This window comes from Physeter macrocephalus, chromosome 1, assembly GCF_002837175.3.
Source record: "Physeter macrocephalus isolate SW-GA chromosome 1, ASM283717v5, whole genome shotgun sequence".
NCBI lineage: Eukaryota > Metazoa > Chordata > Mammalia > Artiodactyla > Physeteridae > Physeter > Physeter macrocephalus.
In genome coordinates this window covers 135,671,272-135,680,326 of record NC_041214.2, presented here as the reverse complement: position 1 = coordinate 135,680,326, position 9,055 = coordinate 135,671,272, and the positions used below count along the sequence as shown (strand labels likewise).

At 38.5% G+C, this 9,055-nt stretch overlaps 1 long non-coding RNA gene across 1 annotated transcript; it reads right to left on the bottom strand.

Moving 5' to 3' along the window:
* Positions 1-2,395: 2,395 nt before the first annotated feature.
* LOC102985842 (uncharacterized) lies at positions 2,396-8,636 on the bottom strand. The gene is made up of 3 exons (XR_448453.2): positions 8,096-8,636; positions 7,175-7,323; positions 2,396-2,558 (listed from the first exon to the last, which is right to left on the bottom strand). It is a non-coding gene; the product is annotated as an uncharacterized lncRNA (long non-coding RNA).
* Between the last annotated feature and the right edge of the window lie 419 nt (positions 8,637-9,055).

Genomic DNA, 9,055 nt, shown 5'->3' with positions numbered 1-9,055 from the left:
CTCTAGATATACAAGGAGAAAGGATGGTAATGCTGAAAGAGTCAAAGCAGGCACACCAGTGATGAAGTTGTGTCCAAAGGATTGGATACGTGATTACGAGAGATACAGAGTAATCAAAAATAACTTGACTTTTTGCCTTAAGTCTTTTGGGGGAAATATGCACTATGGTATTTACTGAAATGAGGAAGAGGAGTGAAGAGCAGATTTGGGGAAACAGGAAAGAGTTTGGGCCATGTTATGTTTGAGATGTCTCTTTCACCTAAATGGAAATGTCAAGTAACCAGTTGGTTCTATCAGTCTAGGATTCTAGGTACAGCAGGGACTTGAATCATCTTCTTAAAGATGGTATTTAAAACCATGCAAATGGATGAAACTGTTGAAAGAGAATGTGGACAGGGACCTGGACAGCACCTGGGAAACGTCAGAGTCTGAGTTTGAGAGGAGGAATCACCAAAGACAGAAAAGTGTAGCCAGTGAGTGAGGATAAAAAATAGAAGAGAATTTGGGACACTTGTAAAAGTTTCAACATTTTATAAATGCAATCTTTGCCCTATAATTAGAGTTACTGAATGACAACTGGTTATTTATCATGCCATCTTCCTTGGGCTCCAAACAAATGTGAGATGCACTTTATTTTTCTTGGTGGTGATTGTACTGAAGTGTGAGTACATGTGGAAAAGCATATACAATTTGAATACAGAATTTTAGTTTTTCTACATGTAATAGGACTAAAATGAATGGTTAAAAGAGAAGGCCATTATATTATCAGGATATTCACAGAGGTCCTTTCCAATATTGATCAGAAAGGTAATCAATTAGCTATGGACAGGATAGGAAAATGTTTAAATATCTGTATATTTGTAGATATAGATAGAGATACACATTTTTTTAAACAAGAAGGTACAAACAATAAAGAGGTTCATTATGGTTTCCAACATATGTTTCCTATGAGTCAGTTGGACATACTGTGAGGAAAGGAGACAAGTCTAAGCTGAAGATGGAGACGTTAAAAAAAAGATAGAATTGGCTCCCTCTAGTTTCAGTTCACAGATCTATGAGTCTGATTGGAAATGAAAAGAATGCAGAGAACAGACAAATGGTCACAAGAAATGAATGAACACAACCAATATTATTACTCTATTTTCCACCCCATATACAGGTTAAGTCTGTCTCTGTCACAAGCAAGAAAAAAACCTCATACTAGACATAGCTCCATAATTTATACTTCTAATAATATCATCAGCATAATGTAAAACAATTCTTATTTTCAGAGGTCTACAAGCAGAGATTTTTTTACTCTTGCTTCAGTGGTTCTAGGACTATTCAAGAGCTGCTAGAGAATATTTTTCACCTGGTCACTAAGGAAAAAAACCTACAACCACCACCTTAGGACTTTCAAATTTCTGGATCTCACTGCCAATTATAGCAGTTAATTTTAGCAGATCCTGGTGTATTTAGCCATTTTCTATAGCAATATTAATTCTTTGAGGAAAAATTCCTACAAATTTAGAATGAGGAGGCTTGGATACTAGCTCCAGGTCTGCCACAAGTAAACTGGGTGACTCTGAATTTTCATGAGTCTAAAATAAGAGCACGGACTAGATGATTCTTGAGGTTCCTTCCAACACTCAAATCTTATTTTATAAGCTACATAAATTTCTATTTTTTACATCACTACTGTATATTCTCTTTCCTCCACTGTTATTGTGCAACCCTCCCTAACCCCCCCCACTCTGAGTTCTTGGCAGTTTTCATAAGGCAACTTGTTAATTTAAACCAACTCTATTTCATGTTCCAAAGCTTAGACCTGTGTTCCTTGCGCTTGACCTACACTTTCAGAAATCCTCCCCACTACCTCTTCATACAGCCAACATTAGCCTTCTTCTTAGGGTATATACCTGGATCATTTTATAAGCAACTCCCCTGGCCACACCCATGGTCAGCACTGTGAACACCACACTATGGGCAGTCTGAAGTTGGGACTGAAAATAGGAAGCCGACTCTTGAATCAGCCTCCAACCAGTCTGATAATCTCATGGGATAAGCAAGCAGGGGGTTACCTCAACCATATATGGGTCCTTACCTACTACCTTTCAGCCCAGCCTTGGGATCTGGAACAGAAAGAAGATCAGCAGTAGACTGGGGATTGGGCAGGGCAAGGGTGGGAGGAAGGGATTATAAAGGATGTGAGGAAACTTGGGGAATGATGGATATGTTCATTAGCTTGAGAGTGGTGATGCTATCATGAGTGGATGACTACGTCAAAGTTTATCAAATCATATACATTAAACATATGCCATTTATCATATGTCAATTATACTTCAAAAAGGCTGTTTTTTAAAAATAGTCATGGAATTAAAAAATAAATAAATAAATAAAAGCATACAAAACAAAAGACAGAGAGAAAGAGAGAGATTTAGGAGTTAAAACTGACCTGGTTTGGTGACTGTAGTTAGTGAAGCAGGCTAAGCTGACTCTCCCATCTTGCTTGGAGAACCAAGGTATGGGAGAGAGGCACAAGTTTGAAGTGAGAGAGGTACGTGAAAGGATTCTGAAAACTGTAGGGAAAAAAAGTACCAATAGTAGTAAGAAGTGCTTATTTTTCTAGATGCTGAACATACAACTGTGTTTTAATTTTATTTTCTTGTGTTAAGAACATCATCATGAGATCTATCTTATCAAATTTTAAGTGCAAAATACATCATTCTTGACTACAGGCACAATGTTGTACAGCAGTCATCTAGAGTTTATTCATTTTACATAACTGAAACTTTATACATGTTGATTAGTAACTCCCCATTTCACCCTCCTGCAGCCCCTGGCATCCATCATTCCACTTCCTGATTCTATGAATTTGACTAATTTAGTTATCTCCTATAAGTAGAATCATGCAGTATTTGTCCTTCTGTTATATGCTTTTTTCATTTAGCGTAATGTCCTAAAGGTTTATCCGAAGTATAGTTAACTGTCCTCCCAAGACAGAAAAGCTATGAAAGGAAGCGCAAAATTAATACTTGAGCAGTGGCAGAAACGAGTGCTAGGGGAATTCAGAGTGCATTGTTCTGCTATTGAGTGGTAATAGAAGCCTGCTTCACTCCTTCCTGAGTTAATTAGTTAGAAAAAAATGTCAGTCACATACAGGCACAGTGTCAAGTTAATTACATGAAATATAAGACCCATTTGAGTTGCATTTGCTAACATCTTAGAAACATTCCAGTATTAGTGATTGTTTTATACTTTTACTGAAAGAGTGATTTATGATTAGAAAAATGGTGGATAAAACTAATTCATAACAGAAGCTCATAACTTTTAGAATAAAGTCTTAATAATAAGATTTTTGACAAACGTTTGAGGACATTAATTAGTGTTTTTGAGGAGGGACCAGTAATTGAAAGGCGTTATCTGTCTTAGTACCCTCTACGTTTGAGTTATTTGCATTCGTCTCATTCAAACTACCAGCCCAGTAAGGATGGGATGCTTGTCTCATTTCTGTATCTCCCAGAACACCCTCAACAGAGCTTTGAAAGAGGTGATCCTCAATAAATATTTATTGAATGGACTGGGATAGATGGCCTCTTATCCAAAGCAATCATGTACTTTTTCAATTAATAAAAAATTTTAATTAAAGCTGGAAGTCATTAACATAGAATATGCATGTGCTTCAAACATTGTATTTTAATTGAAAATAATGTAAGTACACATTAACTCCCCAGGTTTTAATGTAGACACAAGGTCTTCTTCCCCTTGTTGTCTTTTATGTATAAACCACAACACACATGGTATATGAATTCAGGTTTCGATTTCTTTAAAGTGGAGTGAAAACTTAAAGACTCCTGTGAAGCAAGCCAGTGCAGAATTAGAATGAGAAATTTCTCTTAATTTTGTAAGATTTCTTGCTTAAAGTTAGAATAACAGCAATTTCTAAACAATTTACCTTTATTAAATTTTCCAAGTTCAATTTAATTTCATAATAGCAACTCTCTTCCTTTTAAAATTCATATTTCATTGCTTTATTGGATATTTAATAAAAGTCATATTATAAGTCATGTGTTCATTGCTTTTCTCTCTTACTAAAATATAAGCTACATGAAGATACAAAATTAATCAGTCTTGCTCATCAATCTATTCTGAGGGGGAATGTGCCAGAGTAGTTTCATTCATTCTTTTTTGTATGAATGGTTAAAATGTAATTGGCAGAAACAGGACTAGAAACAGATACAACTGACTATACTGTGTACATTAACCTAACAACCAAAGTGGCAAGAGGAGCCTCTGAGCTATAAGCCTTTGGTTTGTATCAGGCATCAGTCCGTATGTCATACAAAGGGAATGGAACTGCCATTTGATCTAGTGGATGGTTAGATGTTTCTTAAATTACAGAACTTCCGAATATTTATTTCACCATAGCACCAAGGAAAATAACACTGTTAAAAATATTAGAATAAATGATCCGACAGCCCTGAGAGCTCCAGCTGCCCAAGTCTCTGTCCAGCCATCCCAAGGGCTGAGGCACTCAATAACCCATCAGTGAACACTTGCTGCAGGTTGGGAAGTCCTGACTCAAAGCTTCTACTTTTATGACAGCTTCTGAAGTGGCCCAGATATCATCACCTCCTACACCATTGCTATTGATAATGGAGCACTGCTGTAGCCAGACCAGGTTTCCATTCCTTTTGGGTCCTAGTGCCTTGCTGGCTGACTCCTTCAGGAAGTCAGTGTCAGTGTCACTACTTGCTGAAGCTCCGGCTATCTACAAAAATGTGAGTCAAATGGAGGCTCCTGCGTGGGCTTCCCCTGGGGATCTACTTTCTGTTGACATACTTGCTCATTCAACCAGGCCACAGTGATTCCTTACCAAACAAAGGAGAAGGATCCTTCTCTCACTGTCACTCATTCAGAGGTGTTGCACAGCAAAACTGGTTGAGCCCCAAATGCTGCAGCTTTCTAGTAGGAGATATATTTAAATTCACCCACATCCTTTTCTCCAAGAAGTACCCACTTCAGCTGGGTGGTGGCACCTGGATGGTGCCCTGGATCAACTCTCCCCACTCCACGATGACCCAGGGCCTGTTGTTCACCTCAGACTCCTCTCTCCAACTTCTCTTTTTTAAAAACCCGGCTTTGATTAGGGATCCCTTAGTCTATCCGATGCTATCTTTCAATCCCAAAAGAAAAAACAAAAGAGAAAAGACCCAATTTTGAATTAATCTAGAAATGAGATGGTACTGATCTGAGCTAGAATGGTAGCAATAAAAATAGAGGTAAGTGGACAAATCATAGAGCTATTTAGAAGACAGATTCAATGGAACTTGGTGATTAGGTGGAGGGAGAGGTGTGGGAGCCAGTCCTTAGTTTAGGCAACTGTGTTGGATGCTGATACTACTAAATGAGATAGGGAGTGGGTGGGAGACAGCAAGAGAAATAGGTTAAAGGACATGTTGACTTTCACTTAAATTTGGAATATCCGCACGAAGGTACCATATGGGTCAGCTCTAAGGAGAAAACTGTTTCATAAAAGGCACTGATATGCACTTGGTAATTGAAGCCATGAGAAGATTAGATCACTCAAGAAAGTTCTGTAAATTATGTAAAAAGAAGATTTTGAGTGCACTCCTAAACAACACCAAAATTTAAGGAATACACAGAAGAAGATGAAAAAACAAAATATTCTTTAGGGGAAAGGTTAGAAAGTTAGGGGAAATATTAAGGAATCCAAAGGATAAGAGCATTTCAAAGACAGTGAGTGGTCAAGACTGTCCAATGTCACTGAAAATACCCACTGGATTCAACTAGCAGATCATTGATTACTTTTCAAGAGCAGTTACAGTGAAGTGGTAAGAAAGACACTGCCTTTGTCTACCAATTCTAAGACCCATGGGGTGTAGAAGATGAAACAGCTTGTATTTGAGAGACGTGAAGGAGAAGGAGTGTTCTCCAAGTAGAAGAGCCTCAACTCTGGGACACTAAAAGAAAAATGCAATAAAGAAATGAAGGCTTTGTCTTTATTGTGGATCAGAAACAATAGAGAGCAGAGTGGAAAAGTTTGGGCAGAATGGGAGGTTAATGGGGGAAGAAGGCAGAAGGGGATAGCACTGTTGGAGAATATGAATCAGGGATTAAAATCTTGAGGAATAAAAAAGAATGACATATAAGAAAGACTTCATGAGTTTAGCTGTCTATAAGTTTTCCAGATGAATAAGTCCTAGGGGAACTGAAATGGATGAGGGTGTGGAAAAAGGAAAGGAGGGCAAACAGATTCTCTGGAGTTGTAGAATAAGTCTGCCATGACCTGGCTGGGAGTTCTGCTAAGAGGGAACTAGCAGTAAACTATTTTGCACATGACTCTCACTCATATTTAAGAAACCAGCAGCCTTTGATGGTAGGGAAGATGCTGTACTCTGAAAGCAGTCAGATAGAATCCTGATTATTTGCACAAGACGCCAGAAAAAGGCTTTGAGTTCCAGGCTTCTGGCACAGAGTCTCCCAAGGAACAGCAATTGGTCTTTCCTGGGCTCTTCGAGTTGTTTCCTAAATGATCTCTCTTATTCACCTTCATCTCCTATAATCCATCCTCTACAACTCTTCTATGAATCTTTAATGTGAGTATGACTGCATCAGTTATGCATTGCTGCATAACACATCACCCCATAACTTAGTGCCTTAAAACAATGGCATTTATTTAACTTAGAATGCCTTGGGAGGCCATTTGGGCTGGGTTATGGAAGATCTTCTGCCAGCCTCAGAAGGATTCACTCAAATATTTGCTGTCAGCTGGGCACTGACAGTCTCACTCATATGTCTGGCAATTGGCTGGGTGTCACCAGCTCTCTGTTGGTCTTGCCTGAAATGACTGAAACAATTGGGGCTCCTCTTCTTCCAGATCTATCTATTGAATTCCTACTATATCTTCAATACCTAGGTCAGACATCACTTCTTTATGAAGCGTTAAATGATTCTGCAAAACAGGTATTTACACCAATCCTCGGGGCTTCCACGAGCCATTACACATATCTCTAATAGCAATTATTTCAATGTATCATCATTGCTATCATATGTGCACATGTCCTCACCAGACTGTTAAGGGCAAAGACTTCATCTTTTCATTCACTTTGGCTGGCATGGTGTTTGTTTGCATCAAGGAAACACTCAATAAATGTTTTGGGTGAAAGGATACCTGATTACGTGCTATCTTACACCTCCTTGAGGATTCAGAAGGGCTAATGGTATAGAGAGGGTTCTGCTGAGTGAGCTACACTCCCAGAGTGAGTATAAAGTTCCCCTCTAGTGTTGAACAGATCACTGCTTTTGTGGCAGCCAAGGATTCTGCAAAATAAGGAATAGGTTAAAATATATTGGAAACAAAATTACAGTTTCTTTATAGACATGAATGTAGATTAATTGATTTCCTTGAAATTAATTTAAGTGGCAGTATAAATAAATAATTGATGAAGAACCTCGTGCCAGTGGACTGAAGGTATATTATAAACTATTGCATACTGCACAAAAGCAAAAATGCCATGCCACTTTGTGATTAAAGTGTCTAAACCAGACTACATAGCTTAAAAAATAATACCAACCTGTCTTTTTGTAATGGTTGAGAAAACTGATACCATAACTGGTGACATGAAATAACAAGGAAGTTAGCTCTTCTATAAGGAAAATCTGTATCATTAAATAATAGTAGGCTCTCCAGGGGCCTAGCCAACAACCTCATCTTCTTGATTAGTGGCCCATATACACAACTAACAAAAAGAATAACTGAATAAATATGTGTAACTTCTCAATGAATGCATAAGGTTAGTTGAAGCTGATAAATTAAAGCAGAAATGTGAATTGAATTTGTATCAGCTCCCCGCCTCCATCGCCAGGTGTTTTGAATTTAGCATGAAAAGCTCTACAGTCTAAAATATGAAAGTCTCCTTCCACAATTGGGAATCTTCTGTGAGTTACTATAAAGAATCTCTAGGAACTAGTCATACTCTGTTGCACCAATTCATTCACTTGATATATCTCTCAGACATGGAGAGGGTAGGTGAGTGGAAGCTCAATACTGTTCTATAATTCTAATTCTGGCATGTTACACTTGAATACCCACCTAGCATGGCAGCTCTCCTAGCTTGAATCTAAGTGAGGTGCAGACTTTTCTTGGACATCTCTGGAGAACTTATAGAGCATCAGGACGAGAGAACTCTAAGGGGGCTTCTGCAGAAGAACAAATCCTGAAGAAGGAAGGAGCCAGTGAGTTTACTTTAATAAGTAAAAGCAATGAAAACCAAAAGCCTTGGTCATCGGAAGAGAGAGTATCTTAAGCACATTGAATTCTGTTACTTGGGTCTGTCCCATGTTCTCGTGCACTGTGACTCATGATTTGTACTTACAAAATGAGGAATTTTAAATTATTCCAAATACAGGTGAACAAACAACAGTGATTCCCCCACACCCATTCTAAAGCATGTTACAAAAAGACAACCTATTTTCTAAAGCATGTTACAAAAAGACAACCTATTTTATACTTTTGTGTCATGAAGACCCCAATCTTCAGTGATGGTGCCTGGCAGGGCTCAGCTCTAGCTATTGGCTGGGATGTGTGGAATGGCCTGGTCCCTCTTTCCCCAAATGGCTTCTTCCAAGCATGGCAACTGGGGCCCAAAAAGGACCATTCCAAGAGGTAAAGGCAGAAACTGCAGATCTCTTAAGGCCCAACCTCAGACACTATACAACATCACTTCTGCTGCATTCTGTTGGTGAAAACAAGTCACATAACCAACTTAGAATCAAGGGGAATAACCTTTCAGTGGAAAGCGTGACAAAGAATTCATGTTCATCTTCACCACAATGTGAGGAACCCGCTAGAAACTCCTGGAAATATTTGAAGACCACTTTATATGAGGTCAATGACTTACATTGGGAAGAGAAAGCAAAAGTCAGTGGAACTGGATTATTAGTATTACTGTAAACCTACCTGTAGCTAGTAACGCCTGGGAAAATTCAAATAAAGCAGGGCTACTTCTAACACACCTTTCCAGTCAGTTGCTTTACCCAAACTATACAAATA